This window comes from Grammomys surdaster, unplaced genomic scaffold, assembly GCF_004785775.1.
Source record: "Grammomys surdaster isolate TR1022 unplaced genomic scaffold, NIH_TR_1.0 125878, whole genome shotgun sequence".
Taxonomy (NCBI): Eukaryota; Metazoa; Chordata; class Mammalia; order Rodentia; family Muridae; genus Grammomys; species Grammomys surdaster.
The window spans coordinates 3133768-3150286 of record NW_021620703.1 but is presented as its reverse complement, the minus strand read 5'-3'; the positions used below and the strand labels follow the sequence as shown (position 1 = coordinate 3150286).

At 38.8% G+C, this 16519-nt stretch overlaps 2 long non-coding RNA genes across 2 annotated transcripts; both read left to right on the top strand.

Annotated features, from left to right (window-relative positions):
• The first annotated feature begins 3154 nt into the window (after nt 1-3154).
• On the top strand, nt 3155-7961 carry LOC114608200. Its single transcript, XR_003709317.1, has 3 exons — nt 3155-3209; nt 5432-5482; nt 7910-7961. It is a non-coding gene; the product is annotated as an uncharacterized LOC114608200 (long non-coding RNA).
• Nucleotides 7962-13805: 5844 nt separating this feature from the next.
• Nucleotides 13806-16403, top strand: LOC114608202. The gene is made up of 3 exons (XR_003709318.1): nt 13806-13836; nt 15603-15642; nt 16301-16403. It is a non-coding gene; the product is annotated as an uncharacterized LOC114608202 (long non-coding RNA).
• The last annotated feature ends 116 nt before the right edge of the window (nt 16404-16519 follow it).

Here is a 16519-nt window from a genome sequence, read left to right as displayed (position 1 = left end):
AGTGTCTCAAGCAAAGCAACAAGTAGAGGAAGGAAGGTTAGAAGGTGATGATCTGTGGGATCCCTAGGAGACAGGAGCAGGGATCTGGGGACATTGTTCTCCTGCAGCTATGGGGATGAGACTGGGGGATTGGGACTGGAGGAACAGAAAGAAAAGAGGAGGTCTACAGGTAGGCTACTTGGTTTTCTTTGTTTCAATTTTGAGATGACTCCCAGTCCCCTTAGTGGCTGGGCTAATTTGAAATTCCCACCAACAATTCTCTCTTCAGAATGCTTCCAGTGCCTGCAATGCTCACCTGTTTTGTTACCATGTGTTCTCATGCTGCTAGTCAGCCATTTTGGTTGGAATGAGATACAACTCTCAATGTAATTTTGACTTGAATTTCCATGATGACAGTGAATGCTGAACATGATTTTATATGTTTATTGGCCATTAATAGTTTACTTTTCTGAAAACAACACGTTTATTTCATTTACCTACTTGTTGACCGGATCATTTTGTAGGAGCTACAGCTTTCCCAGAAATAAGGGATAATGCTAGAATTGCATTCATGACAACTGGGGATGAGCATCCCATAATGTGTGTGAGCACGAGCACTGGCTAACATTCCTCTGACCTACCAGGTCCATTCCAAGGATATATGTAGAAGTAGTTTTCCCACAGAATACTTTAATTATTCAGCAGCTGTTCATCTTAGGGGAAAATCACATTTTGACACTTACTAAGAATCTACCAACAGTCTCTATTGCAGTAGAATGGTTGATCCAATTGTTTGCAGGGATTTTTCCTGGACATAAAAGTATTCACAAGATCTCTATCCTGAAGTAGAGATAACATAAGTAAGCCCTAGAAACATTCCTATACAAAAGTTTCTATGTATTCCCCGAAGTAATACTAATAATGAGTATGTTCCCGATAACTAAAATTCTCAGCATACCTACTAACTCATTGTCTTCTATTTCTGGGCAGTGAGTAAGTATATACAAGAGAAAGCTACCTATCTCTCTCTTGTAGACTGTTAGGAAGACGGTCTCAAGTTGAGAAGCTGATCTGTTCGATTGCTTTTAAAATGGAATAATCAGTAGAGAATACACCATTATTGCAGGTGCAAGAGAAAGGAGACTAAATGAGAATCTGTAGACTTCTGAAGAGCAAGTCTTTTAGAGACTAACAAAAACTACTGTGATGACTCCAGTGCCTTCTGTGTTTCAAGTACCACAGGGCTTATCCCTGCCACAACTGTTGCCCCACATAGTTCTAACACAGATGAGCTAATGATATGACATGAATAGTTTATGTGCCCTCCCATCAATGGATATTTCCTTTGATTTATTGAAAGAGGACTAGTTTTTTGTTGCCCTTAAGTATTTACCAATAATCTATTTCATCTTTTGTTGTCTCAGTGGCCACAGCTCCCTGACAAGCAATGAAATAGTAAAAAGGGAAGTAGCCACAGAACAGGGGCTTATACCTTCCCTCCTAGTAACTCCTTCAAATCTTCTGAAAATACACTATTTAATAAACTGTATTGATAAGAAAATGATGGAGAAAACCATTGTATTGCCCTCTTAATTGCCCTAAACTCACAAGGGCATCTGCTGCATCAGTGGTTCTCAACCTGTGGGTTGTGATCCCTTTGCCAAACATCTCCTCCAAAAATATTTGCATTACAATTTATAACAGTGGCAAAATTACAGGTATGAAGTGATAACAAAATTGTCTTATGATTATGGGTTACCAAAACATGAGTGACGGCATTAAGGGTTGCATCATTAGAAAAGCTGAGAACCATTGTGCGAGATGAGAATGAGCCTAGACTAACGACCAAACACATTCAAAGCAAATGCCATTAAGGTTGAGAACTGTCTCAGTTGACTTAGTATAGAATCACTGCATGGTACAGTTTCTAGCATGAGAGGTCTCAGCAGTGACCTTGTAGAGCTGTGATTCTTATCAACTGCTAGGTACATACGTAATTAAAGTCATGAGCACAACTGTGTTCTTGCTTTAGGTACCACCACTGCAATCTTTTTGGAAACTAAAGAACCAGTGGGACCTAATACAGGGAATTATAGAAACACACCACAGATGTGAACATTACATTAGCTCTTATTCCATTGTTTTCCCTTTTTAAAAAATCAAGTCTTTCTTTGTATGGCCGTAGTAAAGATGAGTGAGGAGGTTAGTTGAGGAAAGGGAGGCATGGCATTTTTCCTGTGGATCCAGCCTGCAGGCTTGTCCAAGAATTCCCTGGAAACTGTGGATTGAGAGTGTTACCCTATTGGCCAGTGTCTGTATATCAAGACCATAATTATTACATGCCATTTACTTTTTTCTCTCAAAAAGTACATACTAACATTGAAAACTCTAGTTTTCTTGTGGTTTTCATTCCCCTCTGGTTACCAGATGCTGCAGTGAGTGCCAGGAGAGGAGAGATGTCCTTGAGTATTCTGCTCACTAGTGCAGCCCAAGGATGAAGACAGAACCACACAAAGAAGATGCTCAGATGATTTTAATGGGATGAAACAATGTATCATTTTGTAGCCTTCTCCTTATTTAAAATATACCACAGTGCTTTCACCCGGAGGAGCTGCAGCTCTTGGAGTTTGAAGTTACACAAGATGGATTAAATATCATTTGAGAATATCAGAGTCAAGGAATTTTGTTTTCAACAGCTGAAATCAAAGCATTTTAATTGATTGTATGCAAGCGATTGATGTACACAGTTCAGAAAGATAATCTGTTTCTGTTACTTCTTTACTCACCTGCCATAGCAGGCACCCTTGCCTTATCAGGTGAGGGAGAATTCAGCTCTTACCTTCAGTCTTCTCTATGAAGAGAGAACCCAGTGATTAATGGGAAGGAGCAGAGTAGATGGTTCATTCCTTTAGAGGCAGTGATTTGACAAAAGGCCCTTTTTTGGGTCAGAATGGGTCAGATCCACATAGCTTCTTTAATATTGCTAATGCTCTATGGGTCCTGTGAGGAAGCAACAGTTATACCTATGACTTCCCACAGAGATATATTCAAAAGAGGTAATAGATATCTAAGGTCATAATATAGTTAAGCGGTCTACTCTGATAACACATCAACACAATTCTTCCCTCCCCAGACCAAATTCTTGAACCTCACCATCCTTCATTTTCCTCCTCTAGAGCCTACAACTTCAACAAGCAATAGCAGTCCCCATGGGAGCACAACCACAGCAGGTGAGGCCCGGAAGCTCCCACAGCTAAGTATGGGTGTTACAACTTGACTGATGTGCTTGCTTGGTAGTAGGCAATGTTTTCCTACAGAGTAGTTTGTAGTACTTCAGATATTTTCCTTCAGCTGAACATATTCTGGAAAAGTCCTCTCAGCAGCAACTGGTCTCATAGCCATCCAAAAGATGGGTTGTTTGTATAGTTAGAGTGGGAATTGTCTCATGTGTTACACACATGGCCCACTGCTAAAGTGTTAGAGAAAGAAGAAATAGTTTGAATGCTAGAAGACATCCTACCCTATACAAAAGTTTGGGGGTTTATTTATTTTGTTTGGATTTTTGAGACAAAAATCTCACTTGTGCCTAAAATTGATTATGTAAACCAGTCTGTACTAGAACTCATAGCAAGTTACCTGCCTTGATCTCTGCCTCCAGAGTGCTGGTATTACAGGCATGTACTATCACACCTGGCTTACATGAAGGTATTTTTTCCTAAACAGTAATGATACTAATATGTGGCTCATGTTCATGGCACAGTCAGGATTATTTTTGGTTCTTATCCCATGATAGGCATCACTGCAGCCTCAAGAGGCCAGGCAACTGGAATTGTGACAGTAAATTTGGGAGAAAGGCACCTTGTTCTCTATTCCATCATAGATGGAATTTGAGGGGTGGGCTTCATTATGGGAGCATTACAATCTTGATCACTTCATTTGTGTGGGTCATTGGGCATGTATATGACTGTTAACTCATCAGGAAGCTGTGAAGGGGCCTTGGAAAGACATGCCCTCAAGTTTTCTCTACACAGACAGGTCTGTGGGAGAGTCACATCAATCAGGGTGATGATTTGAGGTCCTCTGTTTATTAGCCAGCGCTGGGGTTGGACCTGAAAGTCACTCAGATGAGGTAATAAGCTGCTGGGACATCTTCAATGGCTCCCTCTATGGGGGTGATTCTCAGCCACCTATCTTGACTTCACCCCTCTCAAAAGCCACCATCACTCTCGGAGAAAGTAGGACCCCAAAGTGAAAGTAATCACAGGCATCAGGTACACTTTCAAGAAACTCCTTAAAACCTTCCAAAATTTCTAGTTCCTGATATTTGTCAAACTATTGGGACATAGGACAAAGTTATATTAGATGTTCAACATTTGGTGTCAATAAATGCTATTCAAACACATTAGCATTTCTTAGGTTTGTGCTTCTTTGACCAATCAACAGAATATCATGGGATACACTCACTGAAAGGTAGATGGGTGATCTGGCTAAAATCTACTTCCCTATGACTAAACACCACCAGATTAGACTAGAAGATGTCTTGTGTAAATTTACCAAAGGAGCAATATGTTCTATAGAAACTTCTAGATTGTCTTAAAACCACAAAGACACGGGTATAAGTTTATTACTGAATAAAGAAAATGAAGGCTTTTGTCTTTTTAGAGATGATACTCCTGTCACAGTCGGTCATTGGAGTGAAGATTCTGTTAGGTTTCTCTGGTAAGCCTACTATAACATAGGCTTCTCAGGAAATGCCTTCATTTAATTTGGTATGATTCTTGTGACTAAGCAGCAGCAATACAGATTTATTGAAAGAATTAAATGAATGGGGTGTAGGGAAAAAGCTTAATCCAGGAACAGAAAGGCCAATGAAAGCACATGTTCAAAGAATTGCCAAGTTGACAAAACAGATTTGGAATGGCACCTCCCAGAGCTGCCCAGAGCACAATCCTGAATGAAAACTCTTGCTGTATCCCTTGGTTGTGTCAGGGAAGAGCACCCTCCATGTTGATCCCATGCTCTCTTATCCCAGGTTCCACCAGTGCAGCTGTGAGCGTGACTAAGGAATCTAGAAATTCTAGTCAAGGTGAGAAAACTGTTCTTAGAGGAGGGTGCCCAGCTCTACCTACATGACGATGCCACACATTGCCTTTCCAAATCCCCATCTTTCATCTGTTTCTTTCAAAAGCCACGACTTCATGAGAGTTGGTGGAATCAATGTCACAGGAGGCAACCCAAGTGGGAATGGATGCCAGGTGTATGATTTTGGAGTGATGAAAAATGACAACTTTATTTTTTTTCTTGGTAATAAGAAAATTGACCTTTTAGGAGCTCTCAGGAAGATCAACAACATCTTCATTGGAGACTAGGCAGATTTTAGGGGTCATCACATAGTTGCTTTAAACTAGAGTGGAGGGCCCAATAAGCTTTCTTTTTCCATTTGTCATTTCAGGAATCACTACATCAGCTGGAGGAAATACACGCTCAGAGAGTTCTGTTTCAGGTAAACAGAAGTTGAAGATGAATAATTTCTTTTTTTTACTGTAATATTAGTAGATTCCTCGAGCAGCAACCAGATGATGTGCCATTGTTGGCTATTCTCTTTGGACAGTGGTTATCAACCTGTAGGCCTTGACTCCTTTGGGGATTGAATGACCCTTTCACAGGGATCACATATCAGAAAACCTACATGTGAGATAGTTTATGATTCACAACAGCAGCGTTACAGTTATAAAGTAGCAACAAAATGATTTTTATGGTTGGGGGGAGGGGATCTCCATAACATGAAGAACTGTACTAGTGTGCCCTGGCATTAGGAAGTTTGAGAACCACAACTTTAGGATGATAATGGTGCTTTGTTTTCATCATTCCTCCTTTACCACTTTATGTCAGACACCACAGGTCTCTTGCATGACTCTGTTCTGCATCTGGTGGTCCCAACATAGGGAAACTGATGACTTCATAGAAGGAGCTTAGTAATTGGATGCCACAAATGCACCGCCAACTTTTACTAGTCGTGGTTCTGAACTTCTTTGCTTTTCTCTTTACACTTGGAAGCAACAACTTGTTTGTAAAGTTGAAGAAGTTCAGATGCTGGAGTCTAGGTAGATGGACCCCAGCAGCCAATGACTTTCCCCTTCATTTTATGTTGTCTGACATGATGTATTTGGGGGAATTTTTTCCCAGCTCTATCTTTGAATACAAATTGCCTAGATGATCACACATAACTATGTGAACTGCCCTTTATATATCTAGAGTAAATGGTGTAACAGGGATCATGAATAATGCATCAGTAGAAGCAAGAAAATTGACTCAAGAAACCCACACATTTATGCTAAACTCAAATCCTAATTTTAGGTTTGAGGGATTCATAGATTAGACCCATCTTTCTGTGATTTCAGTCACCACAGGAGTCACTACTGGTAGCAATGTAGCCCCTGGCAGTTCCTGCAATCATGGGTCACAAATACAATTGGGGAAATTTGTCTCTAAACTGCGGAGCCTTTTCTAGGGAATGTGTGTAAATTCACAGAGAATGTGTGTAAATTCACAGGGCTGCACACTTTCCAAATGTTGGTGTCCCAAGCTCTGCTCCATCTCTGTTCAGAGGCTACAGCTTTTAGATAAGTTGGAGAATACACTGGAGTTAGAACAGCAACTAGTGAGTGACTCCTGTTTTGAGCCTCTAGGGTAGTGGTTCTTCAGGGTCTGTAGTAGATTGGAAGACGAGAGTAGCCAGTCTCTGTAGTCAATGGCGGATGAGAGAAAAATGAATAGACATAGGGTTTTGTGCTTCTTTTGATAAGCTGCACGTGGCCTTTTCTGCTGTGGTGCTTTGACTTTATCTGATAAAATCTTAAGTGAACCAAGCTGGGTCCTTTTCCTTCAGACCATGGCCTTCTCTCTTAGACACAATTTTGGGGAGCTAAGAAGATGTTTTGCTCTCAGTGTCTTATCCATCTTTCTGTCCAGGTGTTACTTCAGGTTCAGCTGAAGTTTCCAGAGACCTAGAGAATTCCAGGTCTAGTGGGTGAATAGAGATGTTTAATTCACCCATTGTCATGTTGTTGCTGTTTTTTCTCATGACTAAGTTCTCGAGGAATTAAAATGATTTAAATTAATCCCTCAGGAGTTCCCACAGAAGCATCAGTCAAACAAAGCACAGGAGGAAATACAGGGGTGCCTAGGACAGTCACGAAACATGAAGCCATAGCAAAAGTGAGGGTTTGTAAGAAAACAGGGTTTATTTCTTTTTGGATAAGAAGGGGGTCCCTTATCGAAGATAAGAAACGTGAATTTGTTCAAGTCCGTTCTGTTTTTCGGAGTGGGTAAACTTGCTATGTTTTTTCAGTCTGGAAATGAAGCACTAACAAAGGAATCTTGGCTGTATCACCCTTCAGCGCTCTCTGTGGCTTCATTCCTGAGGAGCTGAATTGAGGTTTTCTGGGAAGGAGGCAGACTAGAATGGGGGCCAGGAAGAATGGAAAACTTCCTTTTATCACACAGCCTGGAATCCCTTTGAGCACAAAGACACCTGACTCTTAAGATATAGCATGCAGTCTGAGAGCTCTATCGTGTTTTTTTTTTTTTTTTTTTTTGGTTTTTCGAGACAGGGTTTCTCTGTGTAGCCCTGGCTGTCCTGGAACTCACGCTGTAGACCAGGCTAGCCTCGAACTCTCGAACTCAGAAATCCGCCTGCCTCTGCCTCCCAAGTGCTGGGATTAAAGGCGTGCGCCACCACCGCCCGGCTGCTCTATCGTGTTTTGAAGTAAGGTCTCACTATGTATCATATACTGGTCTCAGACTTTCAATCCTATCCCAGCCTTCCAATCTTTGGGATTTCTGGCTGTGCTTGACAGTCTGAGATTCTCAAAAAGAAGGTTATGGAGGTGCTGATCCTGGAATTATCTATATTTCCTTTTCTTTGCAGATTCCACTTTGGTAACACCTAGAGTCACAACCAGCCCCAATATATCCCAGACAGGTAATATGGAGAGATCCAGTGGAATCAAATGAATCCTGTGAAATTTATCTCTTCCACATGGGGTCCTCCTTGCCCACGAATCTGCCATGACTGAATTGAGCACACAGAGACATGATCTGAATTATGATTAGTATGAGTTAAACATTGTATTGTCATCCTCTTTGCCCTAGAAACCACTGCAAAAGCAACAGAAAGTCAAGACATCGAGGATAAAACAGGTTAGTATGAGACCTCCAATTGCTTCATGATCTACTGGCGTTTCCTGTACTTAAAATGTGGTGGGTTTTCTAGCATAAATAAGAAGCAAAAGCATCAGTAAGAGACAGTGATTGCCATGCTGCAACCTTTTTATTGGGGGCAGAGGGTATTGTAGACACAGATACTGGTGATTTGTTGATTATTAAAAAATATATATGAATATTGTGATCCTGTAGTTGATAGTCATGAGTAAAGGGAATTCCAGAATGGGAATTGTTGAATTTGAGACTAGCTAAGTGGGCATCAAATTTCTACCAAACATGAAATTCTACCAAACATAAAAACAGAGACATGAAGATGCATGGGGGAGTTTAGGAATAGGCCACACGTTGGCAGTGCAAGCATGAGGGTCAAGGAGGAAGATTAAGAAATACAGAAGAATATATGAAAGATTTGAGCTCCAAATTTAAAGGTGACTTCATCATCACAACAAATGAGACCTCCTCTAAGTTTTATCAGAAGAATGACATGGCTTGGAGAAAGTGGCTCTGATATCACTGTGGAAATTAAAAGATTATTCTGAATACACGTGTGTGTGTATGTGTGTGTGTGTATGTGTGTGTGTGTGTGTCCTAGATTGCCTTAACAAAGACAAAGAGTTAGAGGCATTTAACCCTCCAAATTTTCACATATTTTACAATTTTATTATCAAATTTTTGTAGCAGTTGTTGGAGTTGCCTCAAGTAAACATGTAGAAATATTAAATTTATTTTAAGTACACCCATCCTAGGCCAGATTTTCTTTTGGCAGGGTAGAATGACAGTACAAATTTGACCTTCAGCAATTTTGAATTAGAATTTGGAATTAGAATTTTGAAAATATATCCATGCAAATATCTGTGGAGTATAGAAACTCAAATGGATACATGTTTATCATTGGCCTAAAGCATTTGGGAGGGATGGAACAAAATTAACACATTAGAAAAAGTGGAAATAGGATAAATGTTCTTAAGATTGAAGCTGTTACTAAAATTATATCCCCATGCCATGAAACCATCCTTTCTCTTTATTCAAGGGCCTAATTCTTTTCCAAGAAAAATTTCAATGGAACTTTAGTTTTATTTTCTATATTAAAGTTTGAGTTCTAAATGAAACACCTTACAATACTAGGATGCCAAATGCCATAAACAGTACAGAGTAGAAAGACAGGTGGTCTGTGGGAGATTGGCTGTATAGCCAATTGTTTCAGCATTATAGTAATCAGTCAGGTAAATGTATTTTCCCCAACACCATGACACCATTCTGAAAACTTCAGAGGCTAACAGGTTTTCTGTTTCCACAGAGTGTCCAGGCACGCTCCCACCAGCCCCAGGTGAGTGCACCCAATGCCAGAGTAGTTCTGTAGTGATTGTTCTTCTTGTACATTAGGTATCTGAAGTCACTCCAATACATGACAGGTCACAGAAGGTTTCAGAATAAACTAAGTGCATGAAACTGTCTTTTACTCGTCAAACAATGTATAATACTTATTTTCCTGTCCGCAAATAAATGCAGCCAAACAATACACATCAGCTCTCCTGCCAGCTCTTTCATGTAATTACCTATCTTGATCAAAGGTAGCTAATGGTACTGCTCTCGTAATGGTGATCACTTAAAAAACTATATAATATAACTTTTAGGGATTGTGTTCTGGGTGAAAATTGCAGGTATGCCTGAGTTTAATAATTTCAGCGAAATTTATTAAATTTCCACTACTTTTTAGATAATGTAATGTATTTTTGCAGTGAGCAATCAATAAAGAGACAGTATTCGCTTTATTTAATGAGAAAGGAAAGATTTTTTTAAATACAGTTATCAGATACAGCAGTCAATAAAGTTCACGATAAGAAGTAAATACGCATTGTGTGGCGAATGTAAGTTGTAGAAGTGGCCGTAAGTTGACTATTACAGAGCCAATAAATAAGAGGGCTGAGCGGAGTAAAAAAGTAGCTTTAATCTTGGAGATTTGGAAACCAAAATAAAGTATTTATTTTAAAAGATGACTAGCATTTAAAATAAAAACAATTAGATAATTAGATATTAAGAAAATTGCTGTAGCTGTATCGTAAAGAACCAATTGGTCCAGAAAAAAAAAAATCTCAGGAGTTGAGTTGCTGACCAGATAAGGATGAGGTAGATTACCCAAGAGTAAAGAAAGGAAAGATTTAAAGTGAGGGCAAGAGAAGGGGACTTGTAGGTACTTTGGATGACAAACTACAATTAATGAGCAGGGCTCCTAGGAACAATTTAATCTACAAGAGAAGTCTGTGCCTGAGGCAAGAAGACACAATCTGTTTTGTCCGTTTACGTCGGGGGTTCTTGCAAATCTGTTTGTGTGGAGATAGAGCGGTGTCCTTGTTCATTAGTGTTGATGGTCTCAAATGCCTCGGAAGTCTGAGAACCTTCCACTCAGTGCTGGACATCATGGAGAAAAAGTCCCATCGAAAGACTAGAGACAAAGTGAGAGGAATAAGAAGAGCTTTAATATGGGTAGAGTTTTCTGAATGTTAAATTTAAAGAAAAACTAACTTTTTGGTCTTTTTTGCATGTGAAAGTTAATGTCACCTGTGACAGAGAATTCAAATGACTGATTAAAATTGGGATCTATGGGTTTACCAATGATAAAACCTTGGTACTTCTTGGATTTCAGAGACAGGAAGCAGTTTATATGACAGTGAGCTGAATAGTGTGGACACCACACACACACACACACACACACATTTAAACAAAGCATTTTGCTGGAAGCAGGTAGGTGTGATTTATCCAGCTTTGGACACAATATCTACATAAGTATGCCTTTGAAATCCCAGTGTCATTTATAGTAGGGGCTCCCTGCTGGTTATCTATAAATAGCAAGTGATTGTGATTCGTAAACTTTAATTAGCATTTATCACTTTATGTTAACAGTGTGTCACGGCCCACTGGGAGAAGAGAAATCTGTAAGCATACAGTTCTGTTCTATCTTAATCTAAATTTCCTTTCTGGCTCTTTGTGAAAAAAAAATCTAAATGCGATTTGTATCTGCAGCCTGGAGACGTATGGATATCAAATTGCCATCAGTGTACCTGCACGGAAGCACAGGCCGTAGATTGCAAACCTCAAGAATGTCCTTCTCCACCCACATGCCAAACTGGAGAGAGGCTAGTGAAGTTCAAATCGAATGATTCCTGCTGTGACATTAGCCACTGTGGTATGTGTCTGTAACACATCAGATGAACTAAATCTGTATGTTGTTTGCCCATTTATACATTTAAGCAGTATTTTTGAGCTAATATGTCACACATGACATTAGGTCATGATGGATAAAACAGAGTTGGTACTTCTTAAAACTTATAATTGTTATTAAAAAAAATCTGAATCAAGAGATATTAACAGCGTCAATAGGTTCAAAGGCAATGGTGCTATTCTAAGAAAAGCATAATGAGTTCATAAATATGACCTCATCTTACTCCTTCATAAATAATAAAGGAGCATATTATATTTGTTTTTCAGAACCAAGAACATGTTTATTTAACAACACTGATTATGAGGTAAGGCTTTTCATCTCTATTTTATTTATGCAATCATAGGAATAGAAGCAATGATAAGCCACACCAGCGGGGGTTTTCAGTATTATGAAAAATACTATGTATTATGTTTAAAAAAAAAGGTTTTAAAAACACTTTGCTAAAGTCCAAGGATAAGTGTTTCTCTGTCCACACGATTTACATCAACACCTCACATAAAAAGCAACCTGTCATACTCCTTCCAAAGGAGGCAGTGCTCTAGATCATTAAAGCAGCCAGCAGTTGATCTCGGAACAGAATTTCCCCAGGGTCTTGCCAGATGGAGAAGACACACTGCGCCACATTCAAATCAATGAGCAGAGTTCAAGTGTAATTACAACTGAAAGATCAGATGGCCAAACTGCCAGAAATCAAATAAGAAATCTCAAGGGCTCCACCAAATAAAGGGGCTTAGCCTAGATTGGGCTGGGTCTGAACCACTGAGCTCACATTTAGGGCAGGGCTTAACTTCCCAGGATGTCAGATGCTTTCCACTGATATGCACACTCTCAGCTGGTGTTGCTACATACTTAAAAAAAAACTCAAACTAAGCATGCTAAGAAACACACAGTGGGGGACGGAGGGCATGCATGAAGCAGTTTTATTTACACAAATCAATTGCCTCACTCAAATTTCAGTTCTGATCTTTGCAACGTTCCAAATCCAAAATTGGTGTGACTCTGGAAACCAAAACACAAAGGGGAAAAGCAAAACGGGAAATCCCAATAATTTACACGCAATAGAGTTGAAATAGTAAAAATTTCAGTTTATAGGGTACTTTATCTTATGGCCTAAGGCTCTAAATCAGAGGTTCTCAACCTGTGAGTTGCAACCCCTCTGGGATAAAATGACCCTTTCACAGGGGTTGCATATCAGATACTCTGCATATCAGATATTTACATTGTGATTCATAACAATAGCAAAATTACAGCTATGAAATAGCAGTGAAAATAATTTTATATTTGGGAGTTACCAAAACATTGGCAACTGTGTTAAAGGGTTGCAGCATTAGGAAGGCTGAGAGCCACTGGTCTAAATTAAACACTATTTCTCAGACTGTACTTTAAATGTTGGGCAGAAATTAATTACACAACAGTCTGAAGAGCTTTGACAAACATAGAAGTAAGCCGTCTTGGAAGTATTGACATTAGCTCTGCTTTAAAATTTTATTTATTTTTATTTATGCATATGAGTATTTTTGTCTGCGTCTATGCATGTGTACCATGTGAGTCCCTGATGCTCTCAAAGGGCAGAAGAGGGAACTGGATTTCCTGGGACTGAGGTATATGTAGATGGTAAGCCTCCATGTGGGTGCTGGTCCAACCCTGGTCTTCTGGAAGAGCAGCAAGTACTCTTAAGCATTGAACCATCTCTGTAGCCCCTGTTAGTCCTCATTCAAATTTTTTGTCTATTATTAGTGTATGAGCATGTCCTATGGCACATGTGTGATGGCCACAGGTATCTTTTAAGCATCAGTTCTCTCTTCCCTCAGTGGATTGCTAGGATCCAACTCAAGTTATCCATCCATTTTGTACCAAGAACTTTCATATACTAAGACATCTTGTGGGTCCATGAGTCTTGATTCAATAAACTGCTTTTGTGTCATGTTTCCCTCTTAGATATCATATTTTCCTTGAAGGAGAGAATCTAAAAATTGGTATCCTTCTTGCATACCATAAAACATCGTTTCTTGAAGAATTTTCTCAGACATATACCAGTGACTATCATTAGTTTTATTTTGAAGATTGAGAATCTTGACGCATTCCATGCTCCCCCAATTAAAGAACTTTAATTTATTCACTGAAGTTGAAGATATGCAAAGTACCTTCCCTTAATTGTTTACTTGACCACTGAAAGTGCTGCTTCACAGATACTAAAATCAGAAATTTCATTCATTCATTTTTTTAAACAGTTTTTAACTGGTAAGCTAAATTATATTCAAAGCAAATAACTTCTCTTCTCCCCCATACTTAACTTGCAGATTGGTTCGTCCTTTGAGGACCCTAGCAACCCATGTCTCTCCTATACCTGCAACACCACAGGCTTGGTGGCTGTGGTTCAAGACTGTCCAAAGCAAACATGGTGTGCAGAAGTAAGTCATGGTCTTAACATGAGGTCACCTCTCAAGCTCAACTCAGACCCTTCTCTCCCTCCTGCTACTTGGGAAAAGTTGGCCTTTGGCCAAGAGGTATAAATTTGTGGTTAGATTCATGGATAGTTATACAAATCCATGTATTGAGAAGCATGTGATTCCAGAAGTGATAGCTTTTGTTGAGTATATTCTTCAAACCAAGAAAGGCTTTTATTTTTCCAGCTCTGTAAAACTTAGTTTAATGCTATTTTAAAAGTAGGCTATTGCAAAACAGAGCTATTTTTATAGTTATTTTAATTTATGTGTATAAGTGTTTGCCTGCACATATGTATGTGCCCCATGTCCATACTTTATACTCTCAGAGGTCAGAAGAAGATGTTGAATCCCCTGGAAATGGAATGTGAATTATGGAGCCACCATGTAGATTCTGGGAAATGTATCTGGGTCCTCTGTAAAAACAAAAAATATTCTGCCTCTGTCTCCTCTGCCTCTGTCTGTCTTTCTGTTTCTCTGTGTAAATTTTATATATATTTATCAATAATTAAAGAATAAGAGGTTATGGATATAAAAGTGAACTGAGATCATGAAAAATATTTGATGATGCAATTAGATTTTAATTAAAATTTTAAAACAACAACAAATAATAGTAATGAAGATTATTATTATTATTATTATTATTATTATTATTTTATGAAACAAGCACTCTGAATTATTGAGCCAAATTCCTCTTCACTATTTTATGAACAAAACTAAAAAAAAAAAAAGATCTTTTTAAATAAAAACTCGTGGAAGATTAATTACTTCCTACAAAAATTCAAGTTCTCTAAAATGACACGTATCTGTACTATTTATATCTGGGTGCCACAACCATCATTCCTCTGTCTCCGAATTTTAGTTTCTATCGCCGTGGTGAAGACCATGATCAGAAGCGACTTGGAGAGCAATGGGCTTATTCATCTTACACTTTCAGGTCACACTCCATCCCTAGGAAAGTCAGGACAGGAATTCAAGGCAGGAACCTGGAGGCAGGAGCTGATGCAGAGGCCATGAAAGGATGCTGCTTAATAGTTTTCTTCCCATGGCTTTGCCAGGCTGTGTTCTTATACATCCCAGGACCATTAGCTCTGGGGTGGCTCTGCCTACAGTGAGTTGGGCCCTCCTATATTAATCATTAAACAAGAAAAATGCCTATGAGCTTTCATACAGGCCAATCTAGTTGGGACATTTATTAAAAATGAGGTTCCCTCTCCTCATACCCTTATAGCTTGTGCCAACACATTCAATATATGTTGTTTTTAAATTAGTTAATGTTGAATATTAAGTTACAACTTTTCTTTCTGAATCATGTAATTTATAACTTAGTATAAATTATTACCTTAGGATTCTAATACTGTGTTTCAATAGTTTATTTGGTTCTCAAATTAAGAGTTAGATAGGTATGAATTTGAAATGAAGTTTAAGTGCAGATCTTGAGTGAAAGAAGCTGATGGCATCTGGTATTGTGTTACAGAAATTTTCCTTTGAAGAAAGTGAAACATGTTTGTTTCTCTCATATTTGCATATTCTTCCATTTCTTCTTGTCGTTATGAAGTCTCAGTCAGACTCATGTTCATTACCAAGTTCAACTCCTTGTGTACTTGCCTAGCCCTGGAGCTGATGTCAGCATGCTTACCTCTCTCCATTTCCCTTTCGCGTTGCTACTTTCGTAGATTAAGAAATGCCATATTTCGTTCAATATTAAACATTTCAATCCTTTGTTCCCGCAGGAAGAAAGAATCTACGATTCCAATAAATGTTGCTATAAATGTAAGTTAACTTCTGTACATAGAAAATATCTAACTGGCTGAGAAAGTATCTTTAAGACGGAATGGCAGATCATTAATAGAAGGTTGACCCGTTGTGTTAAAATACAGAAATCTAGGTCATAATGTAAGCTGCCAACCTGTATGCTTGCAAAGGGTGTTATAGTTATTTATTGTCAGTAGATTGTAAAAAAAAAAATTATCACCAGTTATGTTTAGAAGGGAATTTTTTATTTCTGTGTATAAAACGAAGCAAAACAAACAAACAAAAAAACCCAACAGACTTCTATCCTAACACCAGCAATCTGTGTTGTAAATCTGTGTTTTAGAACACAAGATTATGTAATCCACAATAAGGAAATACCTGGCAGCAATGTACCATCCTCCTCTCTCTGCTCTGACTGTCCTACCCCCTCTCTGTTTGTTCTACTTATCATTTCTTTTTCCTTTTCCCCTGTCATATAATCATAGCAACAATCAACAGTGTCTATCCCAGTATTAACCAGGCACTCTTCACAATGGGGGCCGAGACAGACAGTGGCTCCCTTCAGAGCATGGGGAAGTAGCTGATACATCTTTTCCCTTTGGTTAAGATAAAGGATACCAAATAATCGTCAAAATGTTAAATCTCCATTTTTTGTCTTGTTTGCTCTTTGCTCTAGGTAACAATGACTGCAGGACTACTCCTGTGAATGTGACCATTAAGTACAATGGTTGTAGGAAGAGGATCGAGATGGCTAGATGTGCAGGAGAGTGCAAAAGGACCCTCAAGTGAGTTAACCTGTGAATATGTACCATGCATTCACTCAGTTTGACATGAATGAACTGCCTGATTAGGATGGATATATATATATATATATATATATATATATATATATATA